At 41.2% G+C, this 18,861-nt stretch overlaps 1 long non-coding RNA gene across 1 annotated transcript; it reads right to left on the bottom strand.

The window, feature by feature from the left end:
• Positions 1-107: 107 nt before the first annotated feature.
• LOC123382286 lies at positions 108-17,874 on the bottom strand. The gene is made up of 3 exons (XR_006590434.1): positions 15,108-17,874; positions 14,454-14,543; positions 108-154 (listed from the first exon to the last, which is right to left on the bottom strand). It is a non-coding gene; the product is annotated as an uncharacterized LOC123382286 (long non-coding RNA).
• Positions 17,875-18,861: the final 987 nt, after the last annotated feature.

Raw genomic sequence — 18,861 nt, forward strand, 5'->3', positions numbered from 1 at the left:
CAGCTCAGTCGGTTAGACGGCCGACTTCAGCTCGGATCATGATCTCACAGCTCATGAGTTCGAGCCCCACATGGGGCTCTGTGCTGACAGCTCAAAGCCCAGAGCCTGCTTCGGATTCTGTGTCTCTCTGTCTCTCCCCCGCTCACATTCTGTCCTTCAAAAATAAACATTAAGAATGAATAAATAAACACATACATACATACATACATACATACATACATACATACATACATAAATATTGGCTAAGAATTTTCAGTACTTAAAAAAATCATAACTCTTTATTTCAGAAATTTGTTCTAAGATTAGAAGAGGATAAATAAAAATAAATTCACAATTTAAAGCATGCTAAGACTGTGGAAGTGAAAAGGCAACAAGAAAACCTTAAAAACTTGTGGAGGGAGCAGGGGGTTAGGTATTTGGCAAAAGAAGGTCAACAAAATTACCTGTAAATAGACAATAATTAGATTGATGGGACTTTTTGACAGCAACAGAAGTCTGATGGGATATCCTCAAAGTTTTGTGAAAAAAATAACTTCGAATCTAGAAAAATCTATCCACCTGAACTACCATTCAGAGTAAGGGGGATAAAGGATAATTTTTGATAAACAAAGATGGAAAGAACTTAGCACTAACAAACCCCCACTGAAAGACTTAACTAAAGGCTGTAGGACATTTACAAAGTAGGAAATTGAACTCAGAAGGAAGTAGAGAGATGCAAGAAATGATGGTAAGTAGAGAAACTGGCAAGCACATCAATAAACCTAAGAGTAATAACAACAAAAACCACAAATGTTGGGGGAATAAAACAAAATGGTGGCATATTACTTAGCAATAAAGAGGAATGAACTATTGATACACTCAACAACACGGAGAGATCTCAGGTACACTATGCTATGTGAAAAGAGCCAATTTCAGAAGGTCTCATGCTGTATGATCCCATTTATATGACGTTCTCAAAGCAAGACAGTTATTGAGATAGAGAACAGATTGGTGGTTGCTGGTGAAAGAGGAGGGGTGACAGTAAGACTAAAGGGAGTATCACAAGGGAGATCTTTACGATGGTGGGTCAGTTCCGTATCTTGATTGTGGTGCTGGTCACACAAATCTACACACATGAGAAAACGACCCAGAACTGCAAACAGACATTGAACCAGTGTCAACTTCCTCTTTTTGATATCGCACTATAGTTACATAAGATGTAACTTTTAGGGGCGCCTGGGTGGCTCAGTCAGTTAAGCATCTGACTTCGGCTCAGGTCGTGATCTCGCAGTTCGTGGGTTTGAGGCCCATGTCAGGCTCCTGGCTCAGAGCCTGGAGCCTCCTTCGGATTCTGTTTCCCTCTCCTGCTCATACTCTGTCTCTCTCTCTCAAAAACAAATAAACATTAAAAAATTAACGATAAAAAAAGATGTAACTTTTAGAGGGAACGGGTGGGCGATACAGGGATCTCTCTGTACTATCTTTGCAACTTCCTGTGAATCTGTAAGTATTTCAAAAAGTGTTAAAAAAAAAAGTAAGAGGGAGCCACTAAATAATAAAAATTTGGAAGATGACAGGGGAGATCAGAATAAACCATTTTAAGGTCTTCCTAAGTTCGGGAAGAGGACGAAGACATTCATTAACTTTAAACCTCAGTCAAATATGTCATGAAAAATTTAAGGAAGACGCTAAAAAAAATAGAAAAAGAAAGTATAGTTTGTAAACGAGACAACGATGGGGGAATGATAATAAGGAAAATAATTCAGGAGAAGCAGTGAAAGGAAAAGGAAAAAGAGTAAAGTGGCTTGCTAAAACATATATTCAAAAAAACTATAACTCTAATACTAGTAATAATGAGTCTGAAAACATTTTAAAAAGTAATCCAATCCATAATAATAACAAAAGAATTACAGTATCTGTGAAGCATCTAAATGAAAATTATGTGTGGCCTATGAAGAAAGCTACAAATATTTATCTGGTAAGTTCTGTTAATAGTTATCCAGCCTTGAGAGATAAGGAAAGAAGACTGAGTTCCAGATTTGTCCATGAACAGCATGTGCTTGATAAGGAAGCAAAAGTAACCATCTTGGGCTGGTCTGCAAGCCCTCACTTTTCAGAATGCTGTAGTAGTTTCTAATGTATCGAACGTTGACTAACTGACTAAAATAAAGGATATAAGCCAGTAAGTGCTCTCAGAAAGCCGTATGAGGAGGAAGCAGTCTGTACACGTTAATTCCCTTTTGCGATGTCACAGGCCCAAGGCCACTGGTGAGTCGAGAGCTCCTACTTCTCCCTGCAGCAGGTGTCAGTTCTGATACGGTCCATGGCTCCATGAACCCTCACCGTCGCCCCACGCAGAAGATACTACTATTGTTCTCCTAGAAGATACCTGCTGTTACTTGCAAGTGAGGAAACTGAGGCAGAGAGCGAGGTTACACAACCTGCCTGAGGTTTTTGGGTTTTGAACTTGAGAAGGCTGGCTCCAGTGCCCATGCTCTAAATGCCTCTGCAATCTTTTATTTTTTTTTTTAATTTTTTTTAACGTTTATTTATTTTTGAGACAGAGAGAGACAGAGCATGAATGGGGGAGGGTCAGAGAGAGAGGGAGACACAGAATCCGAAACAGGCTCCAGGCTCCGAGCAGTCCACACAGAGCCCGACGCGGGCCTAGAACTCACATACCGCAAGATCACGACCTGAGCGGAAGTCGGACGCTTAACCGACTGAGCCACCCAGGCGCCCCTGCAATCTAACTTTTAAATAAAAGTGGGAGGATAAATCTGGCTGGTGAAGAAAATACCAGTGGAGTCAGACCAGCCCTAACCGCTATCTCAAGGTACAATAAACAGTGTGATATCACATGAAAATAGACAAAGGGAATTGGTAGAACAGAACCAATAACTGAGAGATGGGATCTACCACGTACATCAATTTAATTAAAGGTGTACCTAAAATCAGATCTAGTGATTTTAATAAATTGTGTTAGCACAAGGAACTGACAACTGCAAGAGGAATGTAAAGATTCACTCCAAGAATTTCTCTTTGCCGCACACAGAAATCCCAGCTGGAATAAAGAGTTAAAGGAAACAAGACTGTATCATTAAAAAAAAGAGAACAAGTATTATTAAACATTTATCAACCTCTTGAGGTAGGAGGAATGCTTATGTGATAAATCACAAAGGGAATCAGCAACTGAGTTGATAACATAAAAATGTAAATTTTCTATTAACTGAATAAAAACTCAGAAAGAAAATTCAGAGATAAAGGCAAACAAAAAAATTACAACAAACATAATTCAGAATCATACAGAACACAACTGTACTATTATGTCATGGTGCTTTAGATTTGAAGGATTGGTTGGCATCTTTAAAACAGAAAGAATTTTCAGAAATCAAAGAGCAAAATACTCAAACCCCAGAAGAAAAATTGACATATGCAGGAAATCTACAGAAGAGACACTAAAGGTCAAAAAAGTTATTTTTAATTCCGTAAGAGATGCAAATGAAAACAACAGGTTGTTTTACATTTCCCCTTGCTGACAAAGATTGCTTTTTAATAATGGTAGTAAGATTATAATATAGATATAAACTCAGGCAAGCTTTCCATAATGCAATTTAGCAAAAACAGTACAGTTACATTGTGTGTGATTTTGAATTAGGTAAGTTAAAGAGCAGGATATAAACACCTTAAGAAAATTGTACTTTATCAGCACTGGATGTTGTATGTAAGTGATGAATCACTGAATTGTATATTGCACTGAAACCTGAAACCAATATTGCAGTGTATGTTGGCTAACTAAAATTTAAATGAAAAATTTAAAAAAACTAATTTAAAAAGTGTACTTTATGTGCAAAATTTGAAATAATACAAAGCCCAGCATTTTCAGTTCTTGAAAAACAGCAATATTACAGAGCTTTCCAACCAAGTGAATTGTCAACAGTGAAATAGCATGGCACTTAGGACTGGGGACTCCAGAGCCAGGCTGTGTGTGTTTTAATCCTGCTGTTTACAAGCGACACCATTTACAAGCTCTGTAACCTGGACAAGTTGCTTTACCTACTTGTGTCTTGGCTTCTTCATCTATGAAGTGGGAATCATAATAATCACCATCTTATACGATGTCACGAGTATTAAATGAGTTAATATATTTAAAGTACTTAGAACACAGCCTGGCATGTATATTATATAGTGTTTGTTTTGACAGTGATGATGGGAAGGATGATGATTAATGTTGCCACATGATGGCACCATGTTAGCAGCAAACAAATAGACCCTTTGACTATCGTCTGTCATTATCCTGGGACCCATATTGCTGCTAAATGCTAGAAGTTCTGCAGATGACTTTAGTGGATACTTATTACTTTACTATAATACACAGTAAAAATAAGCCTATAATAAAAAGTAATTGTTAAACTTGAATGTTAAACTATTTGTATATTTATAAGAATGTTTGTTAAATAATAATACAAATGGTAACCCCAAAAATTTTAAAATGGAAGCTAAGGGCACCTGGGTGGCTCAGTCAGTTAAGTGCATGACTTGATTTCAAGTTATGATCTCATGGTTCATGAGTTTGAGCCCTGCGTTGGGCTCTGTGCTGGCAGTGTGGAGCCTGCTTCGGATTTTCTCTCTCCCTCTCTCTCTCTGCCCCTTCCCTACTCGTTCTTTCTCTCTCTCTCTCTCTCAAAATAAGTAACTAAACTTAAAAAACAAGCCATTATGATATACTACACCTTTTGAAATTCATATCAGAAGAATGCTGAAAAACAAAGAATCATTAAAGCAAAAATACACCACAACTCTTAATGATTTATGCACACCAAGAATACCCTCTCCCACACACTTTACATTTATTCCAATGGAAAATTAGTCTTGGATTTGCAAGGTCTTCAGGAACACTCCCGTCACACAAAATGCAACCACCTGGTAAAGGCAGAACCAATAAGCATGCAATGGTCAAGACCCTTTATGTACTGGCATAAAAACACATAAAGCAATTGCTATAAAATTTTCAAGGAAGAACTGACAAAAAAAAGTAAACTAACAGACTTCCTGTTTTAAATAAATTAGGTATACCTAGAAAATACCCATTTTTTTTTCAAAAAGAGAATTTGTACAGGCCTGTGTTCTCACCACTCTATCACCAGAAAAGTTTAAACTCTTTACAAAATAGCTCCTGGGTCAGGTTGGAAGTAAAATCTATATATTGAGACAATTTAGAAAATAGCTCCAAGCACAACAAATAGCAAATTTCACAGAACGCAGTCAAAGCTGTATTCATGTGAATATTCATAGTCTTAAATGCTTTCATTGTTAAACAAGAAATGATAAAACATTCAACATATGAAGCTATAAACCTATAGAAAAAGAAATAAGTGATTACAGTAAGGAGAAACTAATACTTAGAAAATACAGCAGAACTCGTATATCTGAGAACTAATTCTTGGAAATGGCCAATTAAGCAGAAGATAAAATTTAAACAGAAATGAGAGAGAGAAAATACCAATAGGAAACCTTAAGAATAAAAAAATAAAATTCCTCTCTCAGAAATCTCACTTTTAAGTGTAGCCCTAAAATTCCAAGTAACATTTAAACAAACCTAACAAAGTGGCATATTAAGAGAATCAGAGCTACAACAAAATGAAGTTTAAGAATGCAAAAATAGGGGCGTCTGGGTGGCTCAGTCGGTTGAGCGTCCGACTTCAGCTCAGGTCACGATCTCGCGGTCCATGAGTTCGAGCCCCGCATCAGGCTCTGGGCTGATGGCTCAGAGCCTGGAGCCTGCTTCCCATTCTGTGTCTCCCTCTCTCTCTGGCCCTCCCCCGTTCATGCTCTGTCTCTCTCTGTCTCAAAAATAAATAAATGTTAAAAAAAATTTTTAAAAAAAGAATGCAAAAATAGTTCCATGTTACTAGGGCTAAATAGCAAAAATTTTGCCCACTTCAATAAAGGTAGAAAAGTATTTTATAAGGTAGAGCATCTATCCCTGATTAATAAAAAATTTCCCAACAAAATAGGGATTGAAATACACTTCTATAATTTAGCAAAGAATATCCTTATCAAATAGTCGGCCACCAAGTAACAGTATACCTATCATTTAAAAAAACGCTAGGGTGCCTGGGTGGCTCCTTTGGTTAGGAGTCCAACTTTAGCTCAAGTCATGATCTCACAGCTCCTGAGGTCAAGCCTGCATCAGGCTCTCTGCTGTCAGCGTGGGACCCACTTTGGAGCCTCTGTGCCCTCCTGTTTCTGCCCCCACCCACTTGCACATGTGTGCTCTTTCTCTCTCTCTTTCAAAAATAAATAAACATGTTTTTAAAAAGATTTAAAAGTGCTAAAGGCAATCTCATTAAGATAGACAAGACAAAGAGGTCCATAATCACTTCTGCTATTTAGGATTATGGTAGAAGTTCCACGTACCACTGTAATAACGCAAGAAAAGTAAATGAGGCATTGCCTAAAAAAGGAGGCAGACTTATCTATATTTGCATACAACACAAATATATACCTTGAAAATGGACCAAAAAATCCATTGTAAAATGACTGAGACTAATAGCAGAGTTTTCTAAAATGTCTGATTACACTGGTTACTCAAAAGACAATGGCCTGAGGCAGAGTTTCAGTCTGCGACAAGGAACAGTTATGAAGATGGCTAGCAGTGGTGCTTGGGCAACAATGTAAATACACCTGATTCCACTAAACTACACACTTAAAAATGCTTCAAATGTTAAATTTTACGTTATATTTATTTTACCACATTTAAGTAAATGGCTTGGATTACTCAGAATGAGACGGCCACTATGCAAGCACTTGATTTTTTTTAATTTTTTAAAAATATTTTTAATGTTTATTTATTTTTGAGAGAGAAAGAGAGACAGAGCATAAGTGGGGGAGGGGCAGAGATGAGAGAGAGAGACACAGAATCCAAAGCAGACTCCAGGCTCTGAGCTGTCAGCACAGAGCCCTATGTGGGGCTCAAACCCATGAACCATGAGATCATGACCTGAGCCGAAGTCAAACACTTAACTGACTGAGCCAACCAGACGCCAATAATTATTTTTTAAGTAAATAGCTCGTTTTGAAAAGTTAGTGGGGGAAAAAACATCAACTTACAATCAAGATGAGAGACAGAGAAGGAGGGAAAAAGAGAGGGAGGAACAGAGGGAGGATGTAGGACTCATATGAGTCTAAAAATGCTATTAAATGGCATCAAAGACAACAGAGTAAGAAAAAAAAAAAAAGCATATCATGCTCCCGGATGAAAACATTCAATATTTCAAAGACCTGAAAATTCCCCAAATTAATCTTTAAATGTAATTCAATTCTAGTCAAAATATCAGCAGGATTTCCCTTTCAGAATTTGACACAATAATTGCAAGGTTTATCAGGAATAATAAAGGAGTGAGAATAGCCAAGCAGATTTTGAAAATTAGTAATGAGAAAGGAGGAGACGTTCCAGAAATGCATGATGTATTCTACAATTTCTTTTGCTTCCTAGTCTTCTCCAGAAGACCAGAAGGTCAAGATTCTTCCAACTCACTCACCATTGTCCAGAGAAAGAAAAGGACATTGCTGCGAGCTGCTGAAAGTTCCTTTAACCCGGTAAACAGCCACCTTCAGTAGAAAGTACTTTTAATACATTCTGTATTTTTTAATTTTAAAATATGACACCACAATTGGAAATAAAATGACTAGCTGTGCTGTATACATTAACTGGAGTATATTAACACAATGCAGTATCATAATATTCTGTGATTTTGACTCTGAGCTTTAAGGATATTCAAGCACTATCTTCTTGCACAATCTATGAAAATAAGATCCTTCTATAAAAATAAGGAAATTTACTATTGGCTACTGGGAAAACATAATCAGGGACAATTTCTAAAAGGGTGATGGTGATGGGATCAAATAGACCAACAGATTCACAAACAGAATAGAAAAGTACAGAAAGCACCAAGTACAGATATGAGGTTAGCATACAGTAAGTGTAGTGGTTTAAGTCCATACGAAAAGGATAAATTATTCGACATTCACCACTGAAGTTACAGACCGATCACTGGTGGGGAAAATAAGGCTAGTTCTCTAAATCATGGTCTACACTAAAATAAATTCTAAATGGAAAATCATGGCACCTGGGTGGCTCACTCGGTTAAGCACCCGACTCTTGATTTTGGCTCAGGTCATGATCTCACCATTCGTGAGATCAAGCCTCGCATCAGGTTCTGGGCTGACAGCACAGAGTATGCTTGGGATTCTGTCTCTCTCTCTTTCTCTCAAAATAAATAAACATTTAAATTGAATAAACATTTAATTCCTCCACACACCTAACAAATGTCTACCGGGTACAAATTTATGAGCTAGACCACTGTGAGGACACTAGGACAGAGAAGTAGTCAAGACCCCCAGGGTCCCCACACTCATGGGATTTACAGCCTATGGTATGAGCATACCCCATAGGTATGAGCCTATGACTTCAGAGTAACTGGTGAAATTTTCTACAGCTAGGTATCAGGGGTCTAGTCCCAGCAACCCCAGGATTAGGTCATGTTTCACTATCCCACCACCCACCTTGTGTTTCTTTTGTCTGGTGAACACAGCCACCAGGTGATAACCCTTTGGCTCATTACCCTTCCCTTGGTGATGGTTTCCCACACACCTTTGGGAAATAATGGGTGGGGTGTAATCAAGCACTAGGATGTTAAAAACCCAGTTTCTATGGCATTTCAGGCCAGATGCTGAAGACAGACAGCCGAAAGCTCACAAGAAGGTGGAGGGAAGGGATGTCCCAGAATTAGGGACAAAGGTAGCGACAACAAGGTAATGTATCTTGTCACCCTTGATAATGTTTTCTCCATTGGGTTCAGAATCAGAGGAAAAAAGAGAAATGCAGCTTAAAAATATATACATGAGTCCCTCTCCCTCTCTCCCTTCCTCTCTCTCTCTCTCTCTCTCTCTCTCCCCAATAATTGGACTGGGATGTTATCTAACAGGTAGGGTGTGAGGTGTGGCATGTGGGCAATAAAACTTCTCTGACTCTGCCTTCCAGTTGGTTCTCCCCTAATTGACATGGAAACCATAATGCAGACATCAAAGGTTGAGCTGCACAACTGGTTATTTAATTACCATTGTGATGATGCCAGAGAAGTGAAGGGTCAGGGAGTTCACAGAACCGGGGCCCTGACCTAATCTCAGGGATCAGGTGAGGCTTCCCTGAGGACGTTCAAGAACTCTGAGCTGGGAGCAGGAATGAAACAGGCAGGGTGACTCGGGTGAGGGAAGCATGTGCTGAGACAGTAGCAAAGCAGATGGCCCTCCCCACTGTGTGTGGGCACCACCCAATCCATTAAGGGCCTGAATAGAACAAAAAGGTGGAGGAAGGTGGGATTCACTCTCTGCCTGACTGCTTACGCTGAAACATCCATCTTCTCCTGCTTCAGTGCTCCTCATTCTCAGACCTTTGGATCGGGACTTGAACCTATACCCTCGGTTCTCTGACTCTCAGGCATTCGGACTACACCACCAGCTTTCCTGGCTCTCCAGCTAGCAGACGGCAGGTTGTGGGACTTCTCTGTCTCCCTAAGTGTGAGCTAATATCTTAAGATAACTCTCTTTCTTCGCTTTTTTACTATAAGCAACATTGACTAATCCAAATTTCTATCTCAGTCAGAATACCATAGGCTGGACGGCTTAAACAACAAAAATCAATTTCGTACAGTTTTGGAGGATGGTTAGTCCAAGATCGAGGTGCAGGCAGACCCACTGTCTGGTGAGGGCGTTCCTGCTTCCGTGCAGACAAGATTCACCTTGAATCCTCAAAAGGTGGAGAGCAGAAAGAGATCATCTCTCTGATATCTCTTCTTTTTTTTTTTTATGTTTATTCATTTTTCAAAGAGAGTATGAGCAGGGAAGGGACAAAGAGAGGGGGCCAGGAGGGACAGAGGATCTGAATCGGGCTCTGCTCTGAAAGCAGAGAGCCCGATGTGGGTCTTGAACTCACAAACTGTGAGATCATGACCTGAGCTGAAGTCGGATGCTCAACCAACTGAACCACCTAGACGTCCCGCATATCTCTTCTTAAAAGGACACTAATCCTATTCGTGAATGTCCACCCCCATGACCTAATTACCTCCCTGAATATCCAACCTCCAAACACCGTAACATTGGGGGGTAGGCTTCAGCATATGAATTTGAAAGGGGTTGGGGGACACAAACATTCAGGCCATCACACACACCTCGTTACTTTTATTACATCTAGTTTCATTTTTCACCATCTGACACCATGCTGTTTCTCTCTCACACTTGAATCTGTACCTGTAAAATTGCAAATAGTGTTTTAAACATTCCAAAAGTAATATTATATTTTATCAAATTAAGAACAGTAATGTATCTGGAGTAAAATACACGCTTGTATAACAAGGGATGTTCTACAGAAATGGGCTTTTCTGGACCATGACCCCATTCCAATTCAAAGTCTGGTATCTGAGGAAAAAAGGTGATTTGTTAATTTCATTTCAAAACTCTATTTCAATTGTGCTCAAAATGTCCTATTCTCATCAATTCAGAGGGGGAAAATGCAAATGATTACTAAATATAAAAAAATGCTTGGCACTCAACTAATCAAAGAAATGTGAATTGAAATGTATCTTTTCCACCTATAAAATGTGCAAATGCTTTTTAAATGCCAATCCTGGATATTGGCAAAGGTGAGATACAACTCCTATCACACTGCTCATGGTAGCACAAACTGAAAAATGTTTTGGCAAAATAGAGCAAGAGCCTTCAAAATAGTTACATCCTTTGACCTCCTAAATTCTCTGCTAGAAATCTATTGTAGAAATAACGTGATCAAAGATTTATGTACAAAAAAATTCAAAGCAGTGATATAATAACAAAAGACTGTCAACATGCTGCAATTGATAGTCTCGTCATGGTTTTCAAGCTGTGATCAGTAGAGCCTTAGCATTGAACACACGAGGAACTACTGGGGCCAGAAAGTGGCCACGTTGTTAGGACGTTGAGTTCAATATTTCTGAGTCAAACAGTTCTGCTTTTATCTGTTCTACATAGTGAGTTTCAGTCAAGAGTCACTTTTTCGGGGGGCACCTGGGTGGCTCAGTCAATTGAGCGTCCGACCTGGGCTCAGGTCATGATCTCGCGGTTTGTGAGTTCGAGCCCTGTGTCGGGTTCAGTGCTGACAGTTCAGAGACTGGAGCCCGCTTCAGATTCTGTGTCTCCCTCCCTCTCTCTCCCTCTACTCTGTCTCTCTCAAAAATAAATAAACATAAAAAAATTAAAAAATTTTAGAAAAAAGATTCACTTCTTGTTGGAGGGCAGGGATAGTAATCATCAGTCTACCCTAATTAGAACATAGGATCCACGAGGAATTTGTCAGCAAGTGATATGCAACCAGGTTCCCAAAACTAAGCACAGTGTTTGGCTCGCAGCAGGTATTAAACAAATAGATGATGTTTATTGCAGGTTTAAGTTTTCTTTTTTTCTGATTAAAAACAAGTTTGAAAAGTATTATAATCAGGAAACTAAATACCGGAGATTTGCAAACTATGGCCCAAGGGCCAAGACTGGCCCAACACTTGTGGTTTTGGTTTTTTTTTAATTTTTTTTTTTAATGTTTATTTATTTTTGAGACAGAGAGAGACAGAGCATGAACGGGGGCGGGGCAGAGAGAGAGGGAGACACAGAATGGGAAGCAGGCTCCAGGCTCCGAGCCATCAGCCCAGAGCCCGACGCGGGGCTCGAACTCGCGGACCACGAGATCATGACCTGAGCTGAAGTCGGACGCTTAACCGACTGAGCCACCCAGGCGCCCCTACACTTGTTTTTATAAATAAGGTTTTATTGGGACAGAGTCACCCACACTCATTCATTTACATGTTGCCTATAGCTGCCTTTGTGCTACAATGGCAGAGTTGAGTAGTTGCAACAGACTGTGTGGCCTACCAAGCTGAAGATATCTACTCTCTGGCCCTTTACAGAAAAAGTTTGCTATCCCTGCTCTACACCGTAAACTGCATATGGCCATTAAAAATAATGAAACAAATAACAATGAGACAATAACACAAATAAACACAGTGTGATATTGTGTTTTCAAAAGTTCAAAAGCACCAGGACAATGCCAAGTGTTGGTGAGAACGGGAGGTAACGGGAAGTGTCCTACACCACCGAGGGGAGTATAAGTGGTCACCAGCACTGAGGAAAGCAGCCTGGCATCATCTCCTGAAACTGCAGGTATGCAACCTACAGCTGACATCTGCAGGTAGATGGGTGCACAGAAACTTCACTCGTAGTGATTACCCAATGGAAATGAGGCCACATATGCGCTAACCAACGTATTAAAAGAATGTTCATAACAACATCATTCGAAATAGACGCAAACTGGAAACAACCCAGACATCCATCAAAAGCAGAGTGGATAAATAGATTACGGTAGATGCATATAATGAGAAAAAACTTCAGTGCAAATGCATAAATTCTACACACAGCAACAGAAATGAATCCCAAACATAAGGCTAAGATAAGGGAAACCAGATACAGAAGAATATAGTCCGTAGGCTTCTAATTATAAGGTAAGGCCTAATAATCACAAAATTAACTTACAGTACATGACAGGATAGCCTTTAACTTTGGGCAAAAGGGCGAGGAGACAGATTTGCAGGGGGCTTAACGAGGGGCTTCAGAGAGACCGCTACCTCTCCAAATTCCACTGCCTTACCCAGGTAGTGTTCATGGGGGTATTCTCATCTAGCAATAGTTTACTGATCTGTGCACTTTTCCGCATATATGGCATACTCTGATTTTAAAAAATGCTTTAAAAATGAATGTATACTATGATCCTAATTTGGTTAAAGAAGGAAAGTGTGAGATTTATATCTGAGTGCATCAAAAAAGCAACCAATAGAACTACATCAACATCTTGAGAAATTAGATTGTGACTGCTTTTCATTTTCTCCCTCTATACAGTGTTCAAAATTCTCTGCAATGTTTAAAATATGAGAAACCCCTAAGAATGATATATCCACAACCCCACCTCTAAAGTTGAAAGAAATAAGCAAAAAGAGGTAAAATTAGCAAAGAACAGGTAGCAAACGTTGAAAATTTAGCTGACACTCCCAACTTGGAGGGCAGACACTGGAGGTGAGGGCAAGCCAGGGAGAGCCCGATACCCCATCTGAAGGCCCATACCCTACACCTAAGTCCCAAGTCAGAGCCCAAGGTCCTAGCATTAGGAGCATTTACACCACAGAAATCGGTAAGTGCTACAAATCAGGACTTGATTCATCATTTCACTGATCATCTAGGCTTAAGGAAGTGATGGAGCTAAATGCAAATAACCAATCATGCAAATGAAATTAAACGTGTATTGTTTCTGTAGTCATGATCCCATAAGAAATGAAGGAAAAATTCTTCCGGTATTCACTGCTATTATCCAGTTCAGCAAAGGAGTCGTTCGTATCACGGACGAACATCCCCTATGTCTGTCAGTTGTATCCTGCTAATAAACATGAAGGAAAATATCAACCAACCAATTTTTGGATTTATGTCAAAACTACACTTGCTGACCAGTGGCAACCCTAGGTTGGATACGGATACAAGAATTCGACACAAACCAACAAAAGCATGCTGTGAAAATCGGATGGCTTTACGGACTTTACAACGAGGAATAGCGTGTCGTTTGTCACCAGCTGTAAAGTGTAAGCTACACGTCCTTTAAATCAGTCATGTTGGGTATAGACCTCCATGCATGTTCCCAGAAAGCTAGTTGGTAAGCATATACTCGCACACCAATGCCTGAAAACATGGTTTTCGACAGTAGAAGGAGGTTACGGAACGTGCAACAACATGATTTGCAAATGTCACCACGGCTGAAGAAGTCAAAGAGATCATGGGAAGGGGGGCGCTAGGGCAAAAATGTAAAGGTCAAGTGGAAAAGTACCCTTTCTAACTGGGCCTAACGGGAGCAAACAACTGAGGTTTTGTGCCCTGGTGGAGGGAACCCGTGAGGTTAATTCCTCTTTCCAGTTCTGCCACATGTAGAGAAAGAAAGTAAGAAATTTGAGAGCAAGAAGGTTAAAAGGCCTTCTCTATAATTAGCTTAACAGGTAAATTAAGGTGCATACGTTCCCCGGGGCTAAGATGGAAAGAAGTGGGGTCCTCCAGCACCCCCTTAATCCTCTGCAGCCTCTGCTAGTCATCCAAGAAATTGCGCCCTTTCTCCCCTAATTACATTGCGGCTTAATGTGGCAAACCTGATTTCCCTCACATTTACACAGTACTTTACAATTTTCAAATACAATTATATTAATTATCTCACTTGATTCTCATAACCCTTTTATGAAAGCAGGAACGGCTAAGTTTCAAAGAAAAATATTCCTAGGGAAAACTTAGTATTTTTGTGTGCTTAATTTAACTGTGGTTTTAAAGCCCGGCTCAAGAAAAAAAAGCTCCTTTCAAATCACCTATATAGTTCTTTGGGGGCACTCCTATCTGGTTCCTTGAAGATGTCAGCATGGTTTTGTTCCTGAAGTACTTGCCCTTTATCATTCCTCCTGGGAAGAAAGACAAAACCACCTGATTACAATTAACTAAAGGGCAACCATTAATTTTTTAAACCCTGTCCTCTGCCTTTATCCTGCAAACTTCTCAGAAGTAGACAGACTATCTCTTTTTTAGACCTCCATCTTAATTTTGTTCCTTAGTGAAGAAACTTAGGCACGGTATATGCTTAAGTAAATTGGGTAAGAATGGTTTTCCCTGCCTGACTTGTCTGAGTTACATGAAAGGACCTTATTGGAAGGAGACACATCATGAGTTGTCCACTGCTATAAAATTCCCAAGCAGCCTCATGAAGAAAGGCAATTCAGTCAGAGTCAGTGAGCGAACACGTACCGTTCCTGCTCAGAAAGGGTGGGGAGAAGGAAAAGAAGGAAGGAGGGGAAGGAAGGAGGGAAGGAAACAGACAGCTGTTTATTGACTTCCTACTACATGTTCCAGGAACTTTGACAGACATCATACAACCTGACCAACTTGTCATGGCCCCATTTTACAGATGAAAGAACTTAGATACAGAGAGGTTAGCTCTTTGATAAATGACACAATAGTTACAGACATACCTGTGATTTCAAAGACCATCCTTTACCGCTAGACCAGTGATTCTCGCAGTGTGGGTTCCAACCAGCAGCAGAAGGGCCACCTGGGAACTCGTTAGAGATGCAGATTCGCAGGACCCACCCCAGACCTTCTGAATCAGAAACTATAAGGGTGGGGCCCAACAGTCTGGTTTAACGAGCCCTCCAAGTTCTGCTGATAGAACACCTGCTCTAAAGCAAAAGTCAACAAACGTAAAGGGTCACACAGAAAATACTTTAGGCTCTGTGGGCCACACGGTCTGTGTCATCAGTATTCGACCCTGCCGTATTAGTGCAAAAGCAGCCGTAGGCAATACATAAACAAAAGAGCACGGCTGTGTTTCAATAAAAATTAAGTGTTGGACAATGAAATCTGAATTGCCTATCATTTTCCTATATTGTGAAATACTATTCTTTTAACTTTTTCTGAACCATTAACAAATACATAAATCATTCCTATCCCAAGGGCCGCACAAAAATAGGCAGTGGGGAGAATCTGGCCTGGGGGCCTTAGCTTGGCACCCTCTGCTCCCAAGCTGGACTATGCTACCTTGCAAGTAACAACTCTCTAACCAGGACAAAGATAGGCTAACTCTCATACAAGGAAGAATGTTGCAAAGGTGAATTATAAAACATTCTGCGGTCCAATAGAGGCAGACGGCACATCTGGTTGTGGTGATGACAAAGACTTCCATGAAGAGGTGACAATCTGTGTGGGCTTTGTATGATGAGTAAGAGTTCAACAGGTAGAGACAGTGTAGATGGACCGTACCGAGGGGGCGGCTTAGACAAAGGGGTGAAGACTGGTGTGTGCAAGGCAGCCACTCCACACTGCTCACTTCCACCCCAAATCCTCCAATCTCTTGAACTAAACATGCTTTTGGGAAACTGTAATATGTAAAAGTGCTTCAAAGCTATCGTGAGTACCAGTAAACTACAGCATGGGGAAAGGGACAAATACAGCAACTGACATAAAAGCTGTATATGTGATAGTCATTATCAGTGATGTATTCCTCTCTCCCCGCAAGCCATGTGTTGAGGGGAGGGTGTCTTATTTCCTACAACAAATTATTTCTGGGTGCGAATTTGACTGTATGAAATACGCTCCCAAGTATCACGCAATGCCAAGAAATAATTTTCTTGAGATAGTTTCTAGTTATACAAATGAGCTCCCTTGAGATTTGTTTTGTTTTCCTGATTCTTTACACACACCATCCAATTGAGTTGTTGGTTATTTTCAAACACAAGAGTTCCCTTTATGATCATAAATTAGTACAATTTCAGAAAGTGGGGCTTTTTTTCTTTTTTTTTTTTTTTCAGGTTACTCATTTTCATTCAATTTGCTTTGGTGCCAGCTGTTAAAAGGAAATACTATCCAGTCTGGCAATATTCCCTAGAATAAGAAAGAAGGCAAATTGTCAAGTTGGTAACGAATAATACCTTCCTCTCTGATAGATATCCAACTTCACATAGCAGAGAGGTTAAGAGACCAAGTTCTAAAGTCAGATTCTCTGGGCCCTAATCCCTGGTCTCCCATGTAATGAGCTATCTGAGCTTGATGGGTTACTCTCAGAGCCTCAGTTTCCCTAACAATAAAATGGGAAAAAGTAATTGTAGCCACTTCTGATAGTGTATGTGTTTGTACAGCACAGAAAACGAGCTCAGTTAGTTTTGGAGATCATTACTCTTTCTCAGCGTTCCTCCAAAATTCAACAAATCTGCCTTTTTCGTGTGCGGTGCTAAAATGATAATCTCTTCATGCAACCTTGTGATATGGCAGCAAGTTCAAGACAGGACTTAACCAGTAAAACCTTTTGTCCTTTCGTGACCCCTCCTCCCTCCGCCACTCGGACCCTGGAGGGATCAGAAACCGTTTACCACACTGGGGGAGGCAAAAGGCAGAGAAACGGGGGTGGGGCTGACGGCCCAGCCTCTCCCACCACCAGCTTGCAGTCAGCAGCAGACCCAGCCAGGGGAGAACACGGCCGAAGTGTACCGCTAGGGAGGTCTGGAGTTTGGACCCTTACGTTGGATGGAATATACCCATTACTGAAATGAGAAACCTTCAGGACATACAGTGAACAGGGTGTTCTGTATTACATGAGGGTGGCTGGAAAAGCCCATCTCAGCCTCCACTAGGGGCAAGACAAGAACGTGTCCCATCTGGGGGGTGGGAGTGGGCACAGGGGACAAGGAGAGCAGTTGATTTTGATCGCTCTCCGAGAGGCCCGTTACAACTGTACGTGCATAGTCCATCTGTCTGTCTGCCGTGGGTATGGGGGGCCGGGGGGGGGACAGTGGAAACCACTCAGGCCTTTGAAACATAGACATCTGAAGTTCTGCTACCTGTCAACCCTGTTGAGGTGCAATTTTCTCAACTAAACCCTGGGGACAAGGATGAGTGGGGACGAAATGAGGCGAGGGATGCAGAGTCCTTTCCCAGGGCACCTGCCATCCTGCAGACCACATAAATGACAGCCGTTCTTGTCATGATCATTAGTATCCATGTTCTCACTCACAGTCGGTGATCATTTGAGAAGTCACTTTAATATTCACTAACAGCCACACCCATTTGCAGTCTGTACTCTTCTCTGTCAGATAATAATCCTGTAGAGCCTGCTGGGGGGAGTTTTTTCTTCCCCCCAAGTAATATTGACACTGACGTTCTTTTACTCATTACCATTCACCTCTCAGTTGAACATCAGTTGGGAACAACAAGTGCCCCAGCTGATGTGAATAAAGATGGAGCCTGGGGAGAGACAGGGAGAAGAACCCGCCACCCCTCACCCCCCGCTGTCTTCACCCTCCCCCCCCCACACCTGGTACCCGTTCCGCCACCCCTGAAACTTCCCCTTAGCGTGCGTCACACTTTGTTGCAACTATCTCTTGAATCAAACACTTTCGCAGCTGTCCATGAACTCCTTCGGAACATGGGCTGCATCTGTCATCCCTGGATCTTTACTGTCTAGGTCCTAGAGATCGTAAATGATTGAATGACATTGTTTATTAAGGTATGAGTATAAGCACCTTATTTAAAAAGCGCACCAGCACACATTGCATATAAATCTACGTTTGTACTTAAAGCCTTCCCGAAAGGGCACCACTCTAACTGGATGCTTCCTCATTGCCGTGGGAATCACAAAAACCCTCTCTGCCCCAAAATATAACGTGGCTGCTAACATCCCATTATGTAAAGCTCTCCAGGATGCCCTAAAAAGTGTCCCCCGGAGGCCAGCAAGAGGCACCACCATACCCCACCTGCCTTCTCTGGACGACACCTCACTGAAAGGGGGACTTGGTGTCAGTCTTCAGGGAGCGAAAAGCAAGAATCCCAGAGCACGACGACACCTTTCTTGGCTTTCTCTTCCGGATTTGCTTCCGAATGAAGGCTTTACAACTTTCTTGAATGGGACCTCCCCACATCGTGTTACCTACATGGCCCAGGAGTACTCACGGACCTAAGGGAAGGAACCAACTGCCTGAGAGCCTCCACGTGCTTGAGGGAATCACAAACCACAGTCATGTCACAGCCTGTCGTGCCCCTTGTCCCCGACTGTGCCAGGGCAAGAATGCTGTTTCCAAAGCAGCGGTGACACGGTGCTTTACCAAGGCTGCAGGCAGAGAGCCCCATGTGCACACATGCAAATGCACACGGTCACACACCGGCACGGACACACGTAAGCGGGCACAGCTACAGACACGTGCGCATGAACCCTGACACGGATCTCTATATTGCGGG

This window comes from Felis catus, chromosome E2 (assembly GCF_018350175.1).
Source record: "Felis catus isolate Fca126 chromosome E2, F.catus_Fca126_mat1.0, whole genome shotgun sequence".
NCBI classification, from domain to species: Eukaryota; Metazoa; Chordata; class Mammalia; order Carnivora; family Felidae; genus Felis; species Felis catus.